Source organism: Suricata suricatta, chromosome 2 (genome assembly GCF_006229205.1).
Source record: "Suricata suricatta isolate VVHF042 chromosome 2, meerkat_22Aug2017_6uvM2_HiC, whole genome shotgun sequence".
Lineage (NCBI taxonomy): Eukaryota > Metazoa > Chordata > Mammalia > Carnivora > Herpestidae > Suricata > Suricata suricatta.
The window spans coordinates 153600432-153626729 of record NC_043701.1 but is presented as its reverse complement, the minus strand read 5'-3'; the positions used below and the strand labels follow the sequence as shown (position 1 = coordinate 153626729).

General features: G+C 43.9%; 2 long non-coding RNA genes across 2 annotated transcripts; one reads left to right on the top strand and one right to left on the bottom strand.

Annotated features, from left to right (window-relative positions):
- Positions 1 to 5394: 5394 nt before the first annotated feature.
- LOC115273257 lies at positions 5395 to 6092 on the top strand. The gene is made up of 2 exons (XR_003900763.1): positions 5395 to 5537; positions 5891 to 6092. It is a non-coding gene; the product is annotated as an uncharacterized LOC115273257 (long non-coding RNA).
- Positions 6093 to 17985: 11893 nt separating this feature from the next.
- On the bottom strand, positions 17986 to 18623 carry LOC115273254. Its single transcript, XR_003900759.1, has 2 exons — positions 18409 to 18623; positions 17986 to 18082 (listed from the first exon to the last, which is right to left on the bottom strand). It is a non-coding gene; the product is annotated as an uncharacterized LOC115273254 (long non-coding RNA).
- Positions 18624 to 26298: the final 7675 nt, after the last annotated feature.

Sequence of the window (26298 nt, the reverse complement as noted above, 5' to 3'; positions counted from 1 at the left end):
ACGAATCCCCATCCATCAGCCCTGGCCAGGGATTCTGTTATCTTAAGGCGCATTGCTGGAATGCCTGGACACCTGCATATAAACTTCCCTTTGTGGCTTCCTTTTTCTAGCTAATTGTTCAAGAATAATCCTGCTGATCCCCTGTCTTTGCTGCCTATGGTCTTTTATGACCCCTGATAGGATCCCAGACCACCCCGTGGTATGTAAAAGTTTTAGACAAGTCAGGCTCTGTGAAAACAGATGCCAATCTTGGCTCCCAAAAGGCTAGGATGGTAGGAAAAGTCAGGGTCTGGCCTACTTATGTTGTTTACCCTGGCTGGCAGGAAGAAAATGAGGTTCTGGAAGACATGGATGTAAAAAGCCTGCCATCCTGCCATCCATTATGGATGGAGGAGGGGATTTTGAGATTTAGATAAACCTGCACCAAGACGCTCGCCTGGTTTTGTCTGCTCTTTTATAGGAGCCCCAGGACTCATAGCAAGCCTCCATTTTCTGAGGAGTGCATGTTGGTATCTAATCACAAGTGGGGAAACTGAGGTTCCGAGAGGCTAAACAATTGCCTGAGTTCACACAGGTGGGCCAAGGCAGGACAAGATCATCCCAAACCAAGAATTAGAAGTTGGAGCCCTCGCTTCAGGTCTGGATGGCAAAAGAGCTTTTCCTCCAACTCTAAGTGGTGACCTCATCGTGGCCCTGGGCTGCTGCAGCTTGCCAGGACCTGCAAAGAGAACTCCAGGGAGTCCGGGCTTGCACAGGAAGTAATGACATCTTCCTTTTCACAAATCTCTCACCAAAATTTAGCTTCTCCTTCAATCATCAATGCAGGCAACAAACTACAGGACTATTGGTAGAACGTGGGACTGAAATCAGAGATATTTTCATAGCATATTCTAGTTATGGCACATATATCAACTGTTTCAAAATTAAGGCGGGTATCAGCCTGCTCCTAGATTGTACTTCCTGTATTAGTAAAGGAGCTGATGTATTTCTATGTCACAATTTGTTTCTAATATATATATATATCGGTATATATTATATATCAATATAATTGTTTTCCTTTGTGATCATATCTAATACATACATACACACACACAGATATAATTTTATGCATTTTAAAACACTACTTGGCGCCTTATTTTCCACAGGCAAAAGGCAGAGACAACCCAAGTGTTCACTGACAGATGAATAAACAAAATGTGGTGTGTGTGTATACATATAAGGGAAAGGAAGGAAATTCTGACACCTGAGAACAGGTGTTGAACCCTGACAACTTTATGCCAAGTGAAAAAAACAGTCACAGACGGACAAATACTATATGTTTCCACTTTTGGGAGGTACCTAGAGTAGTCATATTCATAGAGACAGAAAGTAGAACGGTGTGTGCCAGGGGCTGGGAAAGGATTGGGGAGTTAGTGTTTAATGAATGATTTTTGACAAATCAAAAATACAGAGTTTCTGTTTTGTAAGATAAAAAGAGTTCTCTGGATAATAGTATAATAATGTGAATGGTACATGACGCCACTTCATTGTACCCTTAAAAATGGGAAAGGAGTAAATTTTATGTTATGTGTATTTACCATAATTAAACATTTTTTTAAATGCTGGCAATGCGATCCACAGACTCCACCAGACTGCCAAAGGAGCCATGGCACACACACACACAAAAGGTTAAGAATAATGCTTTTCTTTTCTGGGGAGAGAGAGAGAAAGAGAGCGCGCGCACGTGAGGGGGTGTACATATACACACATGTGAGTTGAAGAGGGGCAGAAAGGTAGAGAGAGAATCTTAAGTAGGCCCCACACCCAGCACAGAGCCCCACATGGGCTCAATCCCACCACTCTGGGATCATGATCTGAGTCAAAACAAAGAGTCAAAAGCGTAACCAGCCATCCTTATCAAAATAACATCAGCATTCTTCACAGAGCTAGAACAATCCTAAAATTTGTATGGAACCAGAAAAGATGCTAAAAGCCAAAGCGATCTTGAAAAAGAAAACCAAAGCTGGAGGCGTCACAATGCCGGACTTCAAGCTGTATTACAAAGCTGTAATCATCAAGACAGTATGGTCCTAGCACAAACTAGAAACTCAGGTCAATAGAACAGAATAGAGAACCCAGAAGTGGACCCACAAATGTATGGCCAACTAATCTTTGACAAATCAAAAAGGAATATCCAATGGAATAAAGACAGTCTCTTCAGCAAACGATGCTAGGAAAGCTGGACAGCAACATGCAGAAAAATGAACCTGGACCACTTTCTTACACCACACACAAAAAGAAACTCAAAATGGATGAAAGACCTAAATGTAAGACAGGAAGCCATCAAAATCCTCGAGGAGAAAGCCAACAAGAACCTCTTTGACCTTGACCTTGGCTGCAGCAACTTCTTACTCAAAACATCTCCAGAGGCAAGGGAAACAAAAGCAAAAATGAACTATTGGGACCTCATCAAAATAAAAATCTTCTGCACAGTGAAGGAAACAATCCACAAAACTAAAAGGCAACTGATGGAATGGGAGAAGATATTTGCAAATGACATATCAGATAAAGGGTTAGTATCCAAAATCTATAAAGAACGTATCAAACTCAACACCCCCAAAACAAATAATCCAGTGAAGAAATTGGCAAAAGACCTAATAGACACTTCTCCAAAGAAGACATCCAGATCGCCAATAAACACATGAAAAATTACTCAACATCACTCATCATCAAGCAAATACAAATCAAAACCCCAATGAGATACCACCTCACACCCGTCAGGATGGCTAACATTAACAACTCATGCAACAACAGATGTTGGCAAGGATGCAGAGAGAGAGGATCTCTTTTGCACTGCTGGTGGGAACGCAAATTGGTGCAGCCACTGTGGAAGACAGTATGGAGGTTCTTCAAAAAATTAAAAATAAAATTACTTTATGATCCAGCAATTGCCCTACCAGGTATTTACCCAAGGGATACAGGTGTGCTCTTTCAAAGGGGTACATGCACCCCAATGTTTACAGCAGCACTGTCATAGCCAAAGTATGGAAAGAGCCCAAATGTCCTTGGGCAGATGAATGGATAAAGAAGATGTGGTGTGTACACACACACACACACACACGAGTATTCCTCAGAAATCAAAAGGGGAGAAATTTTGCCATTTGCAACTACATGGATGGAACTAGAGGGTATTATGCTAAGCAAAATTAGTCACAGAAAGACAAATATCATATGATTTCACTCATATGAGGAATTTAAGATACAAATCAGATGAACATAAGGGAAAAGCAGCAAAAAAAATATAAAACGGGGGGAACAAAACATAAAAGTCTCTTAAATATAGAGAACAGAGGGTTGCTGGAGGGGTTGTGGGAGGGGGGATGGGCTAAATGGATAAGAGGCATTAAGGAATCGAATCATTATTGCACTATATGCTAACTAACTTGGATGTAAATTTAAAAATAAATACATAAATCTAAAAAAAAAAGAACTTAACCAACTGAGCCACCCAGGCACCCTAAGAATGCTGCTTTTAAACAAATAATGAAAAATTTTTTAATTGAGAGAGAGCAAGAGTGGGAGAGGGACGGGGTGTGGGGCGGCGGGGGGGGAGAGACGGAGACAGAGACAGAGAGAATCTTAAGCAGGCTCCATACTCAGAGTGGAGCCTGGCACAGGGTCAGTCTCATAATGGTGAGATCATGACTTGAACCAAAATAAGAGTCAGATGCTTAATGGACTGAGCCACCTAGGTGCCCTGAAAGTTACACATTTTATGATACAAGAGGGTCCATACCTCATCTTCTGTATTCTATGCACAAAATTTCCATGCTTCCTTGCTGCTTGTAAAATGGAAGGAGTCCAGGAGCCTGAGGACCTATTTCCATCACTTAGTAAGCAAGCAACTATGAGCAAGTCACATAACCTCTTACAGCTTCCTTCATTTCAAAATAGAAATGATCATCCCTGTCTCTCCTCCTTCATGGAGCTGTGGGAAAGATCAGGGGAGGCCATGGAATCTATGACTTGCCTCACTGATCCCTCTACCCACCATGAAATGCTTCCCCCACCCCTCTACCCCCCGCCTGTAGAACCTTCCTGCATCCTGCCCCTCTACAAAATCATCTTTGACCATTCTGCTGAAGGAATGGTTCCACATCCACCTTCGATTAGTGGGTGAACTTTCACGGGCAAATACACTCCCCTCCCTGACCAGCAATCAAGAGCAATGGCTTTGGAGTTAGAGTCTGGGTGCGATCCTCAGCTTTGGCATGGACTCGCAGCTGTATGTCCTGGGTGGAGAGCAAGTTACTAAGCCTCCCTGAGGAGGTTTAAGAAATATGAAATGGCTGAGAACAGTCACTTCATTACAACTGTTGTGCCAATTCAATGAGATAATAAACATTAAATGCCTGGTACAGAGTAGATATTAAGTAAGTGGTAGTTAGTACTCTTATTATTCTTGTAAATACCTTCGGACATGGATTAAAAATGTGTGTGTGCCCCAACAGAATCTTAGACATGGTAATAACACTTGATCAGGCTCATAATAAATATTGGATACATGGAGGAGGACAGAGAAATACTGATTACAAATTATTTATCCAAAGATATCACTCTTTGGACCTATGAAGTGAGCAAAGTAGGTATTAGGATTTCCCTCTTAGAGAGTCAGAAACTCAAAGAGGTAAATAGTATTATCATTATTCATATTATCCTAAGAACACAGCTAATGAGAGGCAGAACCCTATAGGCCTGTCTCCAGAGCCCAATTCTGTTTTTCTTTCATGGTTTTTTTTTTGGGGGGGGGTGGTAAGACAGAGAAAGAGTGTGAGCACGGAAGGTCAAAGAGAGAGGGAGACACAGAATCTGAAGCAGTCTCCAGGCTCAGAGCTGCCAGCACAGAGCCCAATGCAGGGCTTGAACCCATGAACTGTGAGATCATGACCTGAGCCGAAGCCCGCTTAACCAACTGAGCCACCCAGGCGCTCCTCCAGAGCCCAATTCTTAAGCTCTTCACTATACTGCTTCCTAAATGGGCATAAAATGCAGCTACAGTAAATGATTCAGAGTCATCAAAGCAACAGGAAATGAAAGCATAAAGCCTTCTCTCTACCTCACACATTCTAGTCCTTTATCACACTCTGGGGCAAGCCACAGAATCCTGAGCCTCTGGTTCTCCACTTGTAACCAAGATAACGTTACTTACCAGTAGCATTACTGTTAGGAGCCAATGCAGTACAGACACAAAGCACCTAGCACTTAGTACGTACCTAATACACAACAGTCCCCTCTCTTAATCCTAGATTAGAACCCCTTGGCTTTGGCAATCTCAGGAAAGAACTTCATTTTAGAGTAAACATGACATTCCTATCTGATGGAACACCCACATCATCAGCAGGAAGCTGGAGGCAGAAAGAGGGAGAAAAGCAAATGTGCTAGCCTGTGTCCAGTGGCTATTTTCAGACACTGGAACTACACAGAAGAGAGACTAGACCCACTAGATGGCCAATATTTGAGCTCTTGGTGTTCATGTGCACAGACCTGAGGATGAGAAGGTGAGGTTCTGACAGCCATGTATTCTCTTGGCCTGGTGATGGGAGCACAGGAGGAGGGTGGAGGAGAGAACGAGCACTGGAAACTGGAGCAGAGTCAAATCTCATTCTGTAGGCTCAGTGGAATTTGTGCAGCCTCCTAATTTCTTCAAACTGCTGGGCTCTTTATATAGGTTCCTATATCTATACTGTGCCCATTGAATTGCCAGCCAAGCCAGGCAGGTCCAGGGTCTGTCCATTACCCCTACCTACTCAGGTTAGCCTTCTATATGCAAAGGACACCTATCAACTCCCTGTCAATGAACAGTTTGGCCTGAAATATTCCTTTCTCTCTCTTTTTTTTCATGATTATAAAGAATTATGATGGACTTCAAGAGGTCAAAGCATTCTTCATGGATGGCCTCAGCCAAGAACACCTTTGCACATGGTCTGCCACAGATCATTTTCAGAGCCAACTCTGGCGTATGATACAGTATGCCATGGAAGAGACGTGGGAGGGAAACAGTAGGGTTGTGTTCAGAAAGGGAGCATAGAAATGTAGACTGAGTAGGCACATGACTGAAGGTCTCTTGAGGGGCAGGTTGGGAACAATTACCCTTCAAGCCAGTTTCCTCTCAAAGCGTGGTCACAAGCCACTTGCGTCCGAATCAGCAGGAGTGTTGGGTAACAATCTACTCAATTACACTGGATCAAAATCTGTGGGGGAGGGACCCCATAACACTCGTTGTTAAAGCAGCCCTACCCCAGCTCTGATGAGCTCTAACGTTTGAGAACCACTGCTTTAGACCTCACCCCCTCAGTCTAGAGCAGGCATTCCAACTTTCCAAAATGGGTCATTTCCATGCGTAAGATGCCCACACCTCCCACCATACAGCATGTCCCCTCCATTATCACACCCACTTACCCATTTCTTTTCCCTCCTATCTTCTCATATCTAACTTGATGAGCATGTAAGCCTCAGGCCAAACTTAGTATTTTAAGAATAAGACCTAGAAACAAGAATTCCAAGGAGAAAAAAAAAAACCCACTCTGTAATCATACTTTCTCGCAAGGGGGAATATAAAAATGGATATAAAAGGGCCCTTTCATCTCAACTTTCTATAAATGTTTAAAATAGGGTTGGTGATAATTAATGTTTCTATAAGTATATGCTTAAGAAGTCGTTACAATCAGCCTTTGTCTGCTCGGAGCTGGCAGCCTGGACCCACTGCATTTCAGAAGGGAATGTTTGAGGGTCATTTCACATTGCCTCACTCCTGGCAATCCGAGAGCCGCTATAATTCTGCCAAAGAACATAGAGCGTTTCCCAGTCAAGTTCCATCCTGATTTTGATTATTGTTTATCTCCAGTCCCTGTCTGAATAGTCGTAGTAAAATAGAGGAAGTTTTACTCCTGAATCCGAGGTCAGCTGGTAATGAACCATGGTTTCAATTGCATGAACAGCTGCTTCTTTTATAAGCAAGGAGGGTTCACTTACAGTTCAGGGTAACACAGAAATAATTTAAAGAACAAGGAGGCTTCTATTCATTTCTTGATTTTTTTTATGTTTTTGAAACATTTTGACATTTGAGTGGCTGTAGAATGTGGATTATTGACTAGACTCAACAAGGGAAAAAAAGAAGCCAATAGAGTTTAAAAAAATAAGATATACAATATTTCTTGTCCCACCCCCTCCCACCCTAATCATTATATAAAAATTTAATTTGTGTAGATTGAGTTCAAATAATTGACCACACATTTTTTAAGAAGGTACACTGGATATTTTTTAAATTCTTACACCAAATACCTTCAAAAAGTTCCAAAAACATAAAGTAAACCTTCCCACCCATCCCCCCAAAACACTATAATGTGAATTTTTTAAATGGCTCTTCATTTAAAAGGCATAAAATGGAAAGTTAAAATTTGCATTTTCACACTGCAAATAGGTCTGGCATTTAGCCACCAATAGTATAGGACATACTGCTAAGCTCTGAATCACAGGGACCTTGTGGGTCACAAAGCCCAGCCTCCCACCTGCAGAAAGAAGAGCTGCCACCACATCCCTGAGAGCCTGACAGACACAAGCCTAGTGACTGAACAAGCATGACCAGTGTCAGGAAACAGCCTCTTCCACTGCAGCCAGCTCTCCTCATCAGTACTGATCTCTTCAAGTTGGCACTATCTCTCAACATCAAAAATGAATGTACCCTTGGACACAGAAATTCCACTTGTAGAAATTCATCCAACCACTAGACTGGCTCATCCACAAAAGAGCGTTATAACAAAGTTCTGCAATCCAGCTCTATTTGGAAACACCCTAAATAGAAGACCGGTTATATAAATCATGGTATATCCCTACTGAACGTTACTATGTGCCAGGCCCTGTTCTAAGTGCTTTGAATGTATGGATTTATTTAATCCTTTGTTCTTATAATTTTATTATACTATTGTGCTAAAGCAAAAAGAAATGTAGTAACTTGCCTAAGATTTCATCGCTAGTACGTGGTGAAGCTGGAATTTTAAACCAGACATTCATTCATTCCTTCTCTTATTTATTCAACCATTCAATAAATATTCATTGTGTGCCTACTGCAATACACCCTACAGGGCACGGGAACAAAGTCCCTGCTGTCACAGAGCTTGGTTTCTAATGGGAGAAGATGAATGATAAACAGCCAAACAAATGGATACATATTGTGCCAGGCTGTGCTAGGAAGGAAAATAATGGGGGGCAGAGGGTGCAAGGTGGTGGAGGGGCGCCCCTCCCGGTGAGGTGGCCTTGTTGTTTCATAGGCTTGACAGCAGCGACGCGGCTGCTGCAAGGCTAACCAGGGGCATCCTGGCTTCAGAACAGGCGCGCTTCCCCAACAGGACCAAACACCTCTCCACCAGTCACACAACAAAGGCCACTCTGTGTGGCGCTCTGGAAGGTTCTCCAAGTTTTTCTCTGAAACAATGTGTGGGCATTGTGAAGACCGTGCAGTCTCTTCTGGATACGTACACACGGGTCATGTTGGTAAATGCACATATTTCCTGGAAGGGCACAGAAGACACGGACAGCAGTAGCTGCCTCCAAACTAGTGAAAGGAGAGAGACCTACCTTTACTATACGTGTTTTCTGTACATTATGGATTGTTTGACATCTACAAAAGAAAATGTGCAGCAGAGATGCAAGTTATGTGGTACAATTTTTAAAAATAAAATGTGGACAAATCCCCCCAGAGAGAGTACCTCACTGCTGGAACGTGTTCAGTGCCACAAAGGCTACCCGTGGGCTCTTCTACCCTATTCTTGTGTACCCCTCCTGTTTCCTCACAAGTGTCACCTTCTTGGGTTTCATATCCATTATTCTCTTGCCTTTTTTTTTTTTTTTGAGAGAGAGAGAGAGAGAAAGCACACAAGAGCAAGTGCACATGTGCAGGGGAGGGGCAGAGAGAGAAGGAGATGGAGAATCTTAAGGAGGCTCCACACCCAGCACAGAGCCAGACAGGGGGCTCTATCTCACGACTGTGAGGTCATGACCTGAGCCAAAATCAAGAGTCAGACACTTAACCGACCGAGCCATCCAGGGTGCCCATCATTGCTACTTTTTATAACAACTTTATTGAGATATAATTCACACACCATATAATTCACCCATTTAAAGTGGACAATTTGATGGGTTTTGTTATGTAGAACTGTGCAACCAACAAACACCAGTTTTAGAACATTTTCATCACCCACCAGGAAAGCTCTATACCCATTAGCACTCGCTCTCCATTCCCTCCAAGAACCTCCCACCCCAGCCCTTAGGCAACCAGACGTTTACTTTCTGACTCTATGGATTTATTTATTAATTTCATATAAATGAAATCACTGGGACTGGCTTCCTTTACTTAACATGCTTTTAAAATTCATCCACATTGCTGCATGTATCAGTACTTTGCTTCCTTTTATTACCAAATAATATTCCATTGTATGGATATACCACATTTCATTTAGCCACTTATCAGCTGAAAGACAGTTGGGTTGCTTTCATCTTTTGGCTATTATGAATAATGCTGTCTCCTATCTTTTAAAAATAATGTTATCATATAGATACAGCTTTAAGCAATACATTGTTTCATCTGGCTTGATTTGGGGTTGATAAAGTCATGCTGTATGTAGTCTTCTACAGCCTGCTCTTTACATGTCACCATTAAGGCCCGACGATCCTTCCATGTTGTTGCATGTATCTGTCGGTTTTTCACTTCCATCACTATGTATGATCCCATTGTATGAAAATACTATAATTTGTTTATCCATTCTCACGTTGGTGGACGTTTGGCCATTTCCAGTTTGAGACTCCCACAGTCTTTCCCAGAAAGGCTTGTATATATCTCCTGATGCACCTGTGCAAGAACTTCTCTGGGTTAAGTCCTACAAGGTCATGGAGTACGGAAATGGTGACTTTTTCCAAACAGGTTATATCACCAGTGATGTACACATTTCTATTGACCCATATCCTTATTTGGCATTTTAAAATGTTGTGCCATGTGTTTATATGTCTTTTCAAAAAAATAAGGCAGTTTTGGGGGACTGGCTTGGTTGGTAAGTGACTCTTAATCTCAGGACTGTAAATTTGAGCCCACCTTGGGTGTAAAGATTACTTAAAAATAAAAATTTTTAAAAAAAGACCATTAAAAATTTTTTTCTCTCATTCAGAAGTCAAGTCTGCTGTCCTGGAATCTAGCCCTGGCCCCTACTCTAAATCCCACTGCCTGAAATGCTAACTCTCCACACATTTGAAGACAATTATCTTATGTCTCTAATAATCCAGTCTTCTCTAAGGTATCTAGATAATTCAAGGTGAGAAAACAGAAGTTAGGACTGCACGTACCCTTCCTTGATTAGATGTGGAGCAGAATTTCCTAGTTCCTTAGGAGGCTGATAGGATATTGTCTGGAAAGGAGCTCTGTGGGCAATGAACTCGGGAATGCTGGGCTAAGGGCAACGAGGGCATTTTCTTGGCCGCTAGACTTCTCAGAACTCCTTCACCTTGTAAGTTTATGAAAGAAATCCTAGAATTTAACAAAGCACCTTCCAAGAAACTGTTAGGCCAAGCTGCTCTTTAAGACAAAGTGGAGAATTGGTCTGTGGTTCCCTTATTTTCATTCACTTTGTTTCCTTTAAGCTTATGCCTTGCCCCTACTGTCCCTGTACTTCCCACCAAAAACATTTCTCGTAAGAAAAAAATTTATCAGAGATCTAGAACTCTAGTGTGAACTTTTATTCAAGTCTTGTCTTCCCCAGGGGTTTTAGACCTCAACTCCAGCAGAGACACTCAAAGCTTCTGGATGAAAGTGAACTACAAACAGAAGTAACTTCAAAGGAAGTACTGAAAGCATTTTCCTTCTGTCCTAACTCCTGCTCATTGCTGCAGTCAGAAAATGCAGCTTCAAATGGCAAAAGCCACACTTGTATTTACTTTTCAGTAAGTTTAAATCCTTGAGGGGTACAGCATCACATGGATCTGTGGCCAATGGCTTTAGCAGGAAGGCTGCTTTGGAATTTGGCATGAATCATGCCACTGTTTCCATGAGCACCAGTTACTTTTCCCCAGGTTACTCTGGTTGTGTTTGGTTTTCCACCAGAGTTACGTGTTGTTCTTTGCTTTGTATATGTAAGGACATCTCTTGCCTAGACAGAATTCAGTTTCATCTCGAGCATAAACACCTTCAATTTTAAGAAGAGCTGTGTGCTCCCTCTGGTTCCGGAGAACCCCCTGGCCCCTTAGTCAGCAAAAATGGTTTTGGACCACAGCCTTCCAGACATATTTGTCATTTCAGGAATCCTGTTCTCAGCAAGGCCTCAACAGGCTCCAAGATGGCTCTCAAAGGCTATCTCTATAACATCTGAATTCAGCCATGACTAATGGGACCAGGAATGATATCTGACCCAATGAGGGGACCATCCATAAACCAGCCAGCAACCTACACCTTGTATGGCCTGGTTCAAGAAAATGAGGTTCTCTCTTGAGAATTTAAACTAAGAGCCTCCAAGGAAAATTGTCAGGTGGCTGTGGTGGTGGCACTACCACTGAAAAGCCAGGAGAGTGGTAGCCATTATGGTTATGTGTAAGGTGAGATTTGGGGGAAAGAAGAAATTGTAAGCACACAGGAAAGCCAAGGAGAGAAGGAAGGGAGAGTAGACACGTGCTGAGAAAAGCCAAGATGCCTCTAGAGAAGGAGAAGAGAGACAGACAGACAGAGCCCTCGTAGAGACAAGCCCCTATTCCTAATGGCTCTGGGGGTTCCCATTCTAGTCCTAGTGAAATGTGGCAGTGTTAAGCTCTTTAATACAGATTTTGTTGTGTTTTCCTTTGGGGTTCTCATAACTAAGTCCCCTTTCTGGAATGTATTCAAATGGTCTCTTTTCTTGGAAACCAAGAGGGTTTTGAGGAGAATTCCCCAAATTCTGAGGACCAGTGTCTACTGCCCCACCAGTTTGGCCCAAAGCAAACACTGCTAATCCTTTTAAATCCTGGAAGCCCATTAAGAGAAGTTAAATTGCTAGGACACTTAAAACGTGGACAGGTCAATTTTTTTGTTTTAGTTTTTAAAACGCAACACAGACATGCAAATATACACAATAATTTTATCTAGTACCCTACAATTCCACAGTCCTGTTTAAGTCCTCCTGTGTTAAGTCCTCCTACACTGTTGGTGGGAATGTAAACTGGTGCAGCCGCTCTGGAAAACAGTGTGGAGACGCCTCAAAAAACTATCAGTAGAACTCCCTTATGACCCAGCAATAGCACTGCTGGGGATTTACCCAAGGGATACAGAAGTGCTGATGCATAGGAGCACATGTACCCCAATGTTCATAGCGGCACTTTCTACAATAGCCAAATCATGGAAAGAGCCTCAATGTCCATCAACTGACGTATGGATCAAGAGATGTGGTTTATATATACAATGGAATACTACATGGCAATGAGAAAGAATGAAATCTGGCCATTTGTAGCAAAATGGATGGACTTGGAGTCATACTAAGTGAAATAAGTCAGGCAGAGAGGGACAGATACCATATGTTGTCACTCATAGGTCTAACAGGAGAAACCTAACAGGGGACCATGGGAAGGGGAAAGGTGGTGGGGAAAGAGTTGGGGAGAGGGAGTGAGGCAAATCATGAGAGACCTTTGAATCCTGAGAACAAACTGAGGCCTAAGAGGGAGGGGGGGAAAGGGGGTGATGGTCATGGAGAGGGGCACTTGTGGGGAAGAGCACTGGGTGTTATATGGAAAACAACTTGGTAATAAATTATTAATAAAAAAATTTTAAAAAACAAGAAAATGTATTATACATAACACTGCTTTCACCTAACATGACTGAATTTGATGGTTAATGTTTAAAGTTATATTTATTTAGACAATCACTACAGATTACCTATTGGATTTACCTCTACTATATTACCCACTGAATTACAATTTCCAAGAGGAAAGGGCTTTTAGATTTTTAGTATGTTTGTCAACCACTATATCCCTATTCCTGGTACCTAGCACATAAATAATTGATTAATGAATTTTAAATATCCATTTTTAAGTTGAATTATAAGCTAATAATTTTAAAGAATTTTTCCATATGAGTCTTTCTTTTTAAATTTTTACTTCATTAAAATCAGACAAAACCTGATAGCAAAAGAAATCATCCCCATTATCACAAGGTTCTAAACACTGCTGTCTTTTAAGGACAAGCAGACACTAAAAGTGTTAATTTGTGGGAAAAGCTCCAAGGAAGAAATAAAGGGGGAAAAAATTCCACAACTTATTAGGCATATTTTTCCCATAGAGAAATTGGCCTACATTTTCTGAGTTAGCCTTCTCAGTATTTTCCATTTCACCCATGCTTGACTTTTATTACCTTCATGTATGCCTAAAACTGGGGGTTGTTTGAACCAAACAAATAAATTGGAGAGACTGTGGGATGCACTACAGCCCCCTGGCCTGCGAGTCCTGGTTGGAGACCCATTTCTGACACTTCCCAGCCATGGGACAGATCTTGGGCCTCAGCTCTCCCACCTCTGAAGTGGTCAGCGAAGGTAACAGGACAATCTCTCATTTCTTTTGAGTGCTAATCATCCCTGATTCCAGACTGCTCACTTTCACAGATATATTCAGTCCTTTGCAGTATTTCTAGGCCTAGACGGTTTCCTTCCCACATGGCAGAGACAGAGCCCTCAGAAGCCAGGGGAGACGAGGGCTGGGCCCTATGAACCTGCCAGCCTGGCACAGGCAGGCTGTGCCTGGAAGTCACCCAGACCACATTCCTGAGCCAAACACTCAGCGTCTGCGACATGTGAAAGTACCTTTCCAACTTCAAGACCCAAGCTCTGGGCTGATTATTTAATCCACTCCAATGCAGGGAGTTTTACTTACATTGCAGACTTTAAATCAGACAGAAGAGACTTTCACCATTGGAAGACTAGATTGACCAAGAAAAAGTTTCTAAAGTGTGTTTTTTAGTCTCTATTTTCAAGTGGAGAAACCTGTCCTGAGGTTTCAACCCCCCCCCATTCCCAGATTAGAGCCACCTGGGCATTTTCCTAAAAATACAGATTCTGAGGCCCCCTTCAGAGCGACTGAACCAGGCTCTTGGAGGGTGGAGCCCAAAAATCTGCGATTTAACAAGCCCTCAGGTGACCGTGAGGAGCAGCTGGGTTTAGTAAGCACCACTATGGATCTCAGCTTAGAATTCTCGACTATTCCTGTGGGGATGCAGCACTCTGGCTAACAGAGAGCTGATTTATGGGGACTCACTTGTAGAGGTGTCAGACATTTTAGATTTCATCAGAAGTAGCCATTCCAAGGCAGAGGCTGGGGCTCAGTCACCCAGGATTAGGCTCCTCTCTCCACCAGGGCAGGTGGGATGCATCAACCAGAGGCACCTGGTGGTAGGGAACTGAGCTCCTGGAAGGTTCAAATCCTTTTCCTTTTTCTGTTCCCAGAAAATGTGCCTGTCAGAGGCAACAATGCTGACCAAGCCCTGAACGTGGGCTCAGCTGGACCAAGTGGACTGTGTCGAGCAGGACTCCATGCACTTGTCTGTAGCCCTAACCTTGCCTTCCCCCCAAACTTCTTGGTCTGAAAATTCCCAGGTCTATAGAAAAGGTGAAGAAAATAAATGTAACACCCATCTATATATTCTTTATCTAGAAAATTCAGTTAACATTTATCAGATTTGTGCTCAATTGTTTCCTTTCTTCCTCTATTCTCTTCATATAAATCCATCTTTCCCCTTCGAAATCACTTGGGAGTACGTGGCAGGCATCACAATACTTCATAGCTAAGTACTTCTGTATTTGTTTCCAAAGAACAGGGACACTGTGCTCCATTAACACAATATAACCATGATGGGAAATTTCATATCAATAAGTACTATTATCTAATATAGGGTCCATATTCAGAGCTCCCAATTATCCCCCAAATGCCCTTTCTAACTTTTCAAAAATACTAGTTATCCAACCTATGATCCCACATTGCTTTTAGTTGCTGTAACAGCTTTTTGTTGTCCATCTCCCATGATAGTGAACTTTTTTTAAGCACACAGGCAAGTTACTTTGCAGAATGACCGTTAAATTTGGGTTTCTCCCCTAAGTTGATTGTTTCCTCATGATTAGCTTCAAGTTAAATGTTTGGCACAAATACTACAGAGGTGACCTTGTATCGACCTATGTGGTCACTTTGACTCATTTTAGATGCTAAGCTTGATCATTTGACACAAAAGTACTTTTTTTTCCCCCTCTAATGAGTGGACATTTACAGGGTGATATTTTGAGACTGTGTCAATATTCTATGTGCTAACGGTTTTATCCAGTGGCTGAGCACCCAAGCGATCAACCTTTATTTGCTTCAGCTATTGAACAGTGATTGGAAAACCATGATTTCCTAATTTTGTTATTCCCTTTACATTCTTTTGGTGGCATTAGTCTATGAAGATACTTTATTATTATTATTATAATATCTCAATGGACTCATTGATCTTTTATTCTGTGTTATTATTTGTGACTTCCACTATTCTTTTTGATGCTCCAATTGACCCACACTTTGGAGCTTCTTCAAGGTGGCGCCTATGTCTTTTTGACATCTCCTCAAGGTTTTGCACACATCCTTCCTGGAGTACTTTCTGGCATGACACGACATTCCAGACCAACCTTGCATTTTCCCTTCTCTAGATCTGGAATTAGCCATCTCTCCAAGGAGTTTCTGTATCCTTTGCGCTCATTACTACTGGAGTATCACTGCTTCTAGGCGTTTGGAGTGATCAGAACTAGGAAATACATATCTATTTTTAAAGTATGCATTTGTACTGTTACTTCCGATTCCAATCTAATACCAAAAGTTCTTCTTCTCTTTCCCTCATTCCATGGTCATATCTCCCTTCCCCCACAGTAAAATCCTAGCTCCCCAAATACCAATGTATTCACTCATTTACTACCATACACTCAAAATAGCTTAAGAATTACTTCACCATAATCTCTACTGACCGCAAACTGCCTAAGTTAAGGGGAAGGTTTTTTTTTCAGTTCAGTAATCCTTGGCCTACATCCCACCAAGGGTGTTCAGTAAGAGCACGGCATTCATAAATTCCTTGGATGAGTTCTTTGTTTTCCTCTGCATGGTTATATTGTCACTTTGATTTACAGTTAGGTTCAACTAAGCTTTTAATAAATATTGAGAAAAGCTCAAGGTTATAGTCATAGAACCTGGAGGGGAAAGATCCATCCTGCTAACTCAGAGCAAACTCCAGCTTTCCATCATGGAAGGGGTCAGGAACAGAGGGGTAAATAGGGTCCACAGCCTCACAGGAAAATGGACCAGGACCCTTCCTCCTCCACATGACATGAAACGACCAGAACATAAAAACACACACATCTGCAGAGCTGATGCCAAGTAAATTCCCCAGATCAGACCTTTTAGCATCCAGGTTTGTCTCATTGCTCTAATGTGTCCTTGACTTGGGAAAGGAAAGCTGTGAACCAAGAAAATGGGAGACAAAGAAACAAGAGAGACCAGGAAAAGACTAAAAAGAAAGCCAGAGGGGCGAGAGGGGGAAAACAGAGACAGAGAGGATGGCACTGACATTGAACCAAGGCTGTGTAGTGTCCTGCAAAGTCCAAACTGTGCTGGTCTTGAATGAACCTTCCCTGAATTCTCCTCTTTAGAGAGGGGGTGAGTTTGAGTTGGAGGACCAGCCCTCCTGTCTGGGCTAATTCAACAGTTGGAAGAACTCCAACCAGCTCTCGCTCCACAGTTGTGGACATGGGCTAAACCTCTGGTCCAGCCTTGGCCATAGAGACTCAAGCTACAGCTGTGGGCGGCAAGACAGATGCCTGTTATCAGGGTGCCACAGGGGGGTGCTGGCGTTCTTGCAAGACCTCCTTCCTAGTTTTCCGGGTGTGACTTAGCTCAAACTAGCGATCTTCACTTCCATGGGCCATGCCATGGGCAGAGAAGGAGAGGAGCTGAGTCCACCCTTTCTGATGTCTGCTTTATGAGGTCATGGTACACACACACACACACACACACACACACACACAGCCAGAAAATTCCATATCTGACCTGGGAGTGAGAAATCCCAGTAAGGGATAAAGATAAAGAGGAGCTGAGGGTCTGCCCTTCCTACAGATGTACCTCCCCCACCCTCCTTGGCACTGCTCTCCACCGGCCAGTCTGCTAATGGAGGGTCCATAGTGGACTTTGTGGGCTGTGGAAGAGTTCTCCCCACTCCTCCTCTGCTCTTCCTGCTCTCTGGAAAGCAGTTAATACATAATCACCCTAAAGCAAAAACCCAGATGTGGTTTAAAATGTGATCCCTCCAAGAGAAACGTGAGTTTCAACAACAGATCCTTAGGAAGTCGAGGTTAGGGCAATAATGATGGAAACTCAGACAGGCTTTCCCAAGTGGAATTGACATTCAGAGACAGAAGCACCTTGGACTCCCTTCAGATCATGGCACTGACCACTTCCAAATCTGGCTCTGAATGGAGTAAGATTTGGGGGTGGTGCTTGGACAATTCTGTTTCCTCCTAATGAATCTTTTGAGTTACCATAAAGCTCAAGGACTTAAGTAAATTCAAGAGACACCATAAAATTTACTTCAGCAACAACCAGCCAAAATCTCCCATGATTCTGCCTAATGTATTCCATCCAATCATAGCATAAAACCAAAGCATTGATAGGAACCAGGCAAAGTAGAGTATTACACTCACTCCCTCCCTCCACCTAATGCTTGTTCTTTGATACTGAGCGAAATGCTGGCACTGTTCTTTTATGAAAACAAGTAAGGGAATGTGACTGGACATGGTATGGACCAAAGACCAAGATGAAGTGGAGATGTGGCTATCACTATCTTCTGAGCTTTCCCGGAGGTCTGGGGAGCCACAGGTGCTACAGATGAATGAGAGGAAGGAAGCCTCCAGAAGCACCATCTCTGGAAAAATATGAAGCTGAGAGACGAGCTGACAGGTTTACTAATGGGAAAAACTGTTCCGAGAAACACTGTTGGTGCACTGGAGGATATGGGGAGACTGAGCCAAAGGTTCAAAGAAATCTAAACAATGAAAAGAAATGAGCAGTAATTAGCCCCAGGAAACTAAAAAATTTATACAAGAAAATAAATGTCATAATAGTACACCACTTGGCTCGGCATTAAACAAGACTAACGGTTGGTTTTTTTCTTTCTCAGTTATAAGCTTGTTAGCAGTATTTGACTTTTTAAACTGTGTTCAAATATTATTTCGATAAAAGCTAATTTGAAAAGCTTTTAGTGACTTTAAAATCATCTTAAATTTGTTAGAGTAAGTAGACCAGACCTGAATTTCGTGTGGCATTTGGCAGGAAGTTAGACATCGACATCCAGTGGTTTTATTCTCTTACCTCTTTTTTCTAAAAGGTTCAAAGTTCAGAGGGAAGTCAGGGCCTTGGAAAGTAACATCGGATCCTGTCTCCTTGAGGTGGGGGGAACATCCTTGGGAGCCTAAAATTTCCTTGGCAGGACAGCTCTGGAGCTGAGAGGCCATAGAGGGGTTCCAGTCCATGTTGACAGTGTGAAGAGTTCATTCCAGACCCCACTCTTCACATCCTGGGCTCCACTTAGCTCACTGCTAAAACTGCCAGGGCAAGGAAAGGTACAAGATGGTTAATTACCATGTCCTCCAATCATGGAAGTTTACTGACTACCTCCCACATCCCTACTGGTCACAGGAGTTAAGCTATCAGCCAGACTCACACAGGTTCTGCCCCCACATGGGTTACAGTCTAGTTGGGGAGACAGACAAGAAACCAGGGAGCAGGCAAATACATAATTCAAATTCTTGGGATTAAAAAATGATGGAGGGCAGGGTGTGGGGATACTTATTAGATGCGATGGTCAGGGAAGGCCTCTCTGAGTGGTCACTTCTGAGCTGAGGTTTGTGTGATGAGAAGAAAGCATTTTGAGTTTTATCCAAAATGCCATGAGGAGAGACGACTGAGAGATCCTTAAGTGGGTTTAAGAGGGAGCGATGTGATGCAGGCTGATGTGAGTTTCAAAGCATCCCCTGGCTCCTGTAGGAGGGCAGCAAGGGTGAAGCAGGGGACACCCTGAGAAGCTGACGCTGCCACGCAGCCATGTATGAGGGCGGCTGGAGGGATGGACTAGCTTCGCCATGGAATGGAGGGCCCTGAAGTATTTCCGCAGTTCCTCCCAGCTGGAGGGGCCATCACCACGTTCAGCTGGGCTCAAGGGAAGTTTCATCATCTTGCCTTGGAAGGATCAGGGCCATCAAGTCATAAGCAGCGACTTACTGGTGACTCCCAAGGAAACCATAGACCCAGAGAGAACCTTTGTTCACTTAAAAAAAAAAAATAAAATAAACCACCCTTTTCACCAGGCAAATGCAGAGCTGCACCAGGGCTGGTAGTCTGATCTGTGACGATGATCTGAATTTGAACCCAGCAGGGCATTGGTTGCTGGAATGTATATGGCAGCTCTGTCCTCTAGTGAGAAAGAGCATATCATAAAAGTATTCTCTCTCTCTCTCCCTCTCTCTCTCTCTCTCTCTCTCTCACACACACACACACACACACACACACACACTTTAGCGTTCTTTCAGAGTGACAGCCCCTCCATCAGCATCACTGCCAGCTTCAGTCCCTGATCCAACTGCTTCATTTCAGAAATGAGTAAACTGAGGCCTGAGAGAGGGGCTACCACTTGCCTAAGGCCACAGCTGTGGAACGAAAGGGCAATGCTAAGACCTGGGTCGTTTTGCCTCCCCAGCCTCCAGGGACCCAAGTGTATCTGGTCAGCCTGAGTCTGCTGCCATCCTGGGCCTCCAGGGACAGCCTGCCCTCCCAGCCCATCTGGGTGTCCTTGAGCCGCCCCCCCTGGTCAGAAGCTTCATGAGGTAGAGGATTTCCGTCTGTGCCTGGAGGGAATGCTCAACTACCTTGGGGAGGAGACTTTCTGACTTTTGCAGGCCAGGAATTAGGAGCCCTTTGAAGAGGAGATTTCCTTCCCAGAAAATGAAAGGTTAGGACTGGGCATGAGTTGTCCCTTGGCAATGTGCCAGCCTGAGTCTCCTGGCCTAGCTGTCCCTGCCTGGCCTGTCCCTCTCCCCAAATCCTGCAATTCCCAGGGAGCCTGACACCCAGTGAAAGCCCAGGTAGGCCTGGCAGGGAGGTAGGGGCACCCAAGAATCCATAGCAACAAACGGAAGGGAAAGCAAGTGGGAGAAAAGGGAGAGAGAGGAGGAGGGAAGGAGGAAAGAATGAGAGGAGGCCGAAAGGGGAAATGGAGGGAAAGCAGACAGGAAAGCCAGGATGGCCTCGGACTCATTAACTTTAAGACACTGTCTAGGATCTAGACTCTTCCTCACCTCCCCATCCACATTTCTGGTCTATGTCTGTTCAGCCCCGTGTATGTTCATTTGCTCATTCATTCGTTCAGTTCACCAATATTATTGAGTGCCTGGCCTTGTGTGGGTGCTGGGGCACAGACATGAACCAAGAAAGCCAATGCCTGCCCCTGTGTAGCCCAGACAGACAGCAATCAAATAAACAAAATACAAATACAAAATAAAAAAACAAAAATAAATCCTAAGAAGGAAAAGAACAGCCAGTCTCTGAGCACATAACAGGGGGAAATGGACATCATATTTTGAGGTCTCAGGGCCTGGAGGATAAGTTTCCTTCCTCTCAAGTTTTTACTTCGAAAATGTCAAACCCATAGAAAACTTACAAGATTGTTACAAAGAATACCTTATCCCCTTTATCTAGATTCACCAATTGTCACCATTTTGTCACATTTGCTTCCTCTACATAACACTTTTTTTGTTTTTGTTTTTGCTGCACCATTTGAAAAAAAAGTCATAGATGATTCTTTACCCCGAAACATTCCGGCATATATATTCTAAGAACGAAGATATTCAAGATAACCACAATGTCTCGTACCACTCACGAAGTTTAACACCAGTGATATCAACATTCAGACTGTTAGGAGCTAAACTGTATCTCCCTAAAATTCAGATGCTGAAGCCCTAACCTCCTACCCGCGTACCTCACACGTGACTGTTATGGGAAGACTGGACTAAACTTACACAGAGGTAATTAAGGTAAAACGAGGTTACATGCATGGTCTTTAGTCCAACATGATTGTATTCTTACTAGAAGAAGAGATAAGGACACACGAGGACGCAGTGTAAAGGAAGCCGTCTGTAAGCCAAGGAGAAGAAAAAACCAAATCTACAGACGCCTCGATCCCGGACCTCCGGCTTCCAGAACTGCGGACAATAAAATGTCTGTTGTTAAACCGCCTCGTCTGTGGTGCTGCATTATGGCAGCACTAGGCAGACTACCACACAGACCATAATCAAATTTTTCTAATTGTCTCAATAATATTCTTTATAGCTATTTTTTTAATCCAAGAACCACTCAAGGATCACAGGTTGCATTTTGTTGTGAGTCTAGTCTAGTAGAGCCTAGAGCATCTCCATGAACCTAGAACCATCTTCCCCACCTATGTCTTTCTTGTCTGTCCTGCCAGTGACATCTTGGAAGAATCCAAGCCTAGATTTGTTTGGTTGTTGGAATCTGGTTTAATATTTGGGGCTTGGGCACCACATGCATGGTGCCGTGTGGGTGAAGCAGCAGGCACTCGGGGTGGAAATGACTGAAGCTGCCTTTCAGAACACTTGTTCTGTGGCAGGCACTGCTCTGACATCCTGGGTGCACTCCCTTCACAGAGGGTGATGCGAGAGTGTGCAGGGGGGAAAATGCAGGGCTTTGCAAACACAAGGAGAGTCTGAGGCAGGGAGGAAGAGGAATTTCATGATGGAAAAGGTAAACTAAAGCCAGAATATAGAGATGATGAACATCAAATTAAGGCACCTGTTTTATACTATGGCTTTAGGATCCCTTGGAGGTGTCTGAGGGACATGCTTGTGATCAGAAACCCCAGACGGTTTGGGTGGCCTGCCCAAATCACACAGGGAGCAGAGAACTAGAAATGGAGTCCACAACTCCTGACCCCTAGGAGTTGTCTACGCACTATTAATACTTTATGTCAAATGCTTACAGGATGCTTAGAGCACCCCCTTGGGGATCCCAGAGCTCATGCCCAGGGAGGAAGAAAGATTAGACACGGAGGAGTTTAGTGGAAATCAGGGAGCCCACCAGTCTCTGGAGCCTGGCTGAGACCGAGATGTAGTCTATGAAATTCCTGGTATAAGGTAAGTGCCAAATAACCATTTGCCTCCCTCCTCCCTTTTGCTCTTTTGCAAACTGCTTTCACATTGCCTAGGTCCTTTCCCCTAAAAATAAACAGCTCTACACAATGATTAAGAGAATGATCTTATTCAACAGATTTGAAAGCTCGAGGCCCAGAGAGGTTCAGAAACAGTTCACAAAGGGGTTCACGCTTTGGGTAGGGTGGCATCACAGATTTCCCAGGGTCCTCCAAGGTGCCCTGTCTCTCTTGGACATTTCAAATTCCATGGCATTCTTTTATCTCTCTTCAATTTGCTGTATGAAAATGGAGTTGAGCAAAAAGGTGAAGCAATTGTGGACTGGGCTCTAAGTTTGCAAAAGAATTTTTCTGAAGACAGCAACTCCTTGCTTTTCAAACTCATTTGTGAGCATTGTGGCAGCTGTGCCAATGAAGTCCGGGTATAGACACTGAGCCCAGCTGGGCCCAACCTGCAAGGATGGGGACAACCAGGGTTCAGTGCGTCACATGGCAGTCACCACTAAGTTCTAAGACCCATGGTGCACCCGGAGGCCCCTTCCAGGGAGCCTGTGCCAGGGCAGGAATGGCCTAACCCACATCCCAGCCTGTGGGAGAAGAAATGATCCCATGGCTGCTGGCCCTAAGGGAGGAAGGGGCCTCTGCCTGGTCCTATGATTTTTCTCTGGAGCCGGGCCCTACAGGTAGATCCCGAGACCCATGTGAGACCCTGTGGGCAGCCAGGCTGCCCAGGCCTGTGCCAGAGGGAAAAGCTGGTGACAGAGGCAACCAAGTTCTGCCCCCAAACCTTGGCTACAAATGGCACTGATCACTACGAGACACTGCAGACCTGGCATCTCCAGTGTCTGTGGTGGGCCTGCAGGAGAATAAATAGGAGAGACACAGGTCATCAGGCTCAAATCCTCTGCCTGCCCTCTCCCCACCAAAAACAAGCCACTCAGCCACAGCACCCTTTTCCCACATTCCCTTTGTTCCTGGAGAGAATGCACTACAACATATTATCACCAACAATGACTTATTGAGGGGGCAATGGGCCAAGCAAGACCTAATCCTTGCCACAGAAAGGCTTGCATAATGAAGTTGCTGAAGAGGAGGTCAGTCACTATAGCATCTTGATGGGTTAGTTTATGGCAAAAAAACACAAATGACAAATAATCCCAACATAGTACTTGGCCCAAAGCAAGAGCTCTATAAGTTTGAAATGAAATATAGACAAGAAAAGGAGGGAGGGAGGGAGAGAAAGGGAAAGAAGAAAAGGCAAAGGGAGGACAGAGGAGAGGAGAGGGGAGCGGGGAAGATATTTGATAATAGTGACCTTACTGTGATTGTTTATAATGTTTTGGTGCCCACAGGAAATGCTCTGAGTTCTGATATAAAAAGTCCACAGAACCCAATATCCTTGGGGCCCACACAACATTCAGGTAGACCCACAACCACAATCATATCCACCTAGGCCGACACTAGACCTCACTCTATAGTCTCAACCCCCCAAATTCGCCAGAGCTTTGCAGGGACTCCTTTACCAGTTCCTCTCCACTCCTCACTCGCCAGGTACTGGGCTGGACCATCCCCACCTACCACCACCATATCACATTCAGGTCACACTCTCAAACATACAACCACATCCCCAGGGATATGGCCATGCACACAATCCAACGTACAATCAAAGTCAAACATCAATGACCCTCAAACAGGACAACCAACATCTTCACCCTTTTCTGTAACCATGTTCACAACCACCCTCTCTTCCCAACCAGAATCATACTGATGGGCTCTATTTTGGCCAAATTCACACCCAAAGGCAGTGGCTGGGGCTAGGCTGGCTGGAAGGGACCATATTCCTGTCTCTAGCTCCACAATGTCAGATGGGGACCAGGCTTAGATTTTGTCACAGGGATTCCTACCTTCCAATAAAGCTGTCTTTGCCTCCTAAAAGACTGTGTGTGTTGGGAGTGCGGGTAGCTGGAAAGGAAGAAAGGGAGAAAGACAAAGAAGGAAGGAGAGGAGATACTCAGCCTGAAGCAACAGGGCAGAGCCTGCATCCTACATGACCCTGTGAAGAGGAGAACATCCCTCACAAGAGCAGGCATCCGGCTTCTGGACAGAGTCCTAGGTATCCAGGTTCTAGAATGAGGTAGATGTCTGGGGGAGAGGGGAATCTGCCTCTATGAGTAATTTCAAGGGACACTTCCTGGTTCCATTAAGTTCCTCAGAGCAGACCAAAAATAGTAACAAATAGCATTTCACATTTGAAACACCTATTGATATTGTCATCGTGTTATTATAACCGTGTACTTTCAATCGATTACCTCATTTTATACAACGTACCTTATTCATAATGTCCCAGCTTCTCTGTACTCTTGGCCAGGAGAAAAGAAGTCTGGGTTCCAGTTCTTGGGAAGGCCATTTATACTCCTGGAGCGTCAGATTCCTCACAACATTCCTCAAAAACAAGGGAATGCTCCAGACCATGCCCGAGGTCCCTTCCAGATGTAATGTTTTATGCCTCCATGCATCTAAAGCAGCAGAAATATCCAACAGAAATATCGGGCAAACTCTATACATAATTTAAATTTTCCAGGTCACCACCTTAAAAAAGTCCAAAAAGGAAGTAAAAATATTACCATAATGTATTTTATATTTAACTGAATACATCCAAATGATTAGCATCTATCCAGTAATCACTATGTAAATAACTATATTGATCTATTTTACACTCTTTTCCCATACTAAACCTTCAAAGTCTGGTTTGTATTTTCCATTTATGGCACATCTCTATTCAGATACTAAATTTTCACTGGAAATACTTAATCTGTTTTTAGGTTTCATAAAAAGGTACAGTTGTAAAAGTAAAAGGTATGATCCACATACCTAAGCTGTTCCAAACATATTTTCTAAATGTTTCCGATACCTGAATCAAGCATCTGTTTTTTAATTAAAACTAAATGAAATGTAAGGTTTCGGTCTTCAGTGGCACTAGCCTCCCTTCAAGTGTAACCTAGCAGCATGTGGCTGGTGGCTACCACACCAGACAGCTGAGCAGTGGGGGCTAGAATGTGGGGGTGGGGGGGTGGCGGGAATGGGCCCAGTTGGGGAGTATCCTGCCCTCTGCTCACCCTCCCCCAATCCTGTCAGAGGCACTGGACACACTGAGTGGAGAGTGACGGTGAGTGAAAAGGAGCCCAAGCCAAAGTTATTCCATCAACACTTGCCCCACCGCCTCACTGTGGGCACGCCAAGAAGCCAGAGTAGGGGCCGACCCACCTCGCCCACAGAAACAGTCTCCAGCTCTTTTCCAGGGAACTGTTGCCAACGCCTCTGCAGGCGGAGGCCACGTTTCCAGCTCAGATGTGAAGGCACCGGCAGGCGTCTGAGCTTCCTTTCCTCACTCAAAGGAATGCCCGCTGGGCAGCCACCCAGGACTGCAGCCCAGACTCTACGTGTCACATCAGAGATTTGGGCTTTATTAGCACAGAATGGTGGGGGCTGGGGATGGAAGGCAGGTAAAGCATTATCATCAAAAAGCAAAGTCAAGAGGACATTTCCACTTCTGGCTCTGCATTCTATTGTGGATTCATTCAGGGAGAGTGTCTGGATTTCAGAGATACCACCTGGAACCCTACAGCCCTGAGTAAGGTGAAGCCTTCAAAGACACTTCTAGGATGATCTTTGATGCGTCCGGAGCTGTGGAGAAAACTTAAAACCAGCAGGACCTTCACCGGTGGGGTTATTATCTTCGTGGAAAACCTGGAATTCAAAAAAGTTAGACAACTTGCCCAAAGTCATGCCACTACAAAGCTGAAGTTCAAATTCAACTCTGTCTGACTCCAAAAGCTGCACTCTTTCTACTAATAATACCTAATAATAATTGGTGATGCTTACTGAATGGTGTTGTGTGCCTGGCACCAGGTTGGATGCTTTATAAAAGTAAACTCAGACTCACACCATCTCTCTGAAGGATGATGTCATGACCAATTTACAAATAAAAGGGGAGGATCTTTCCTTGCCTCTTCCTGGCTTCTGGAGGTTCCTTGGTTTCTGGC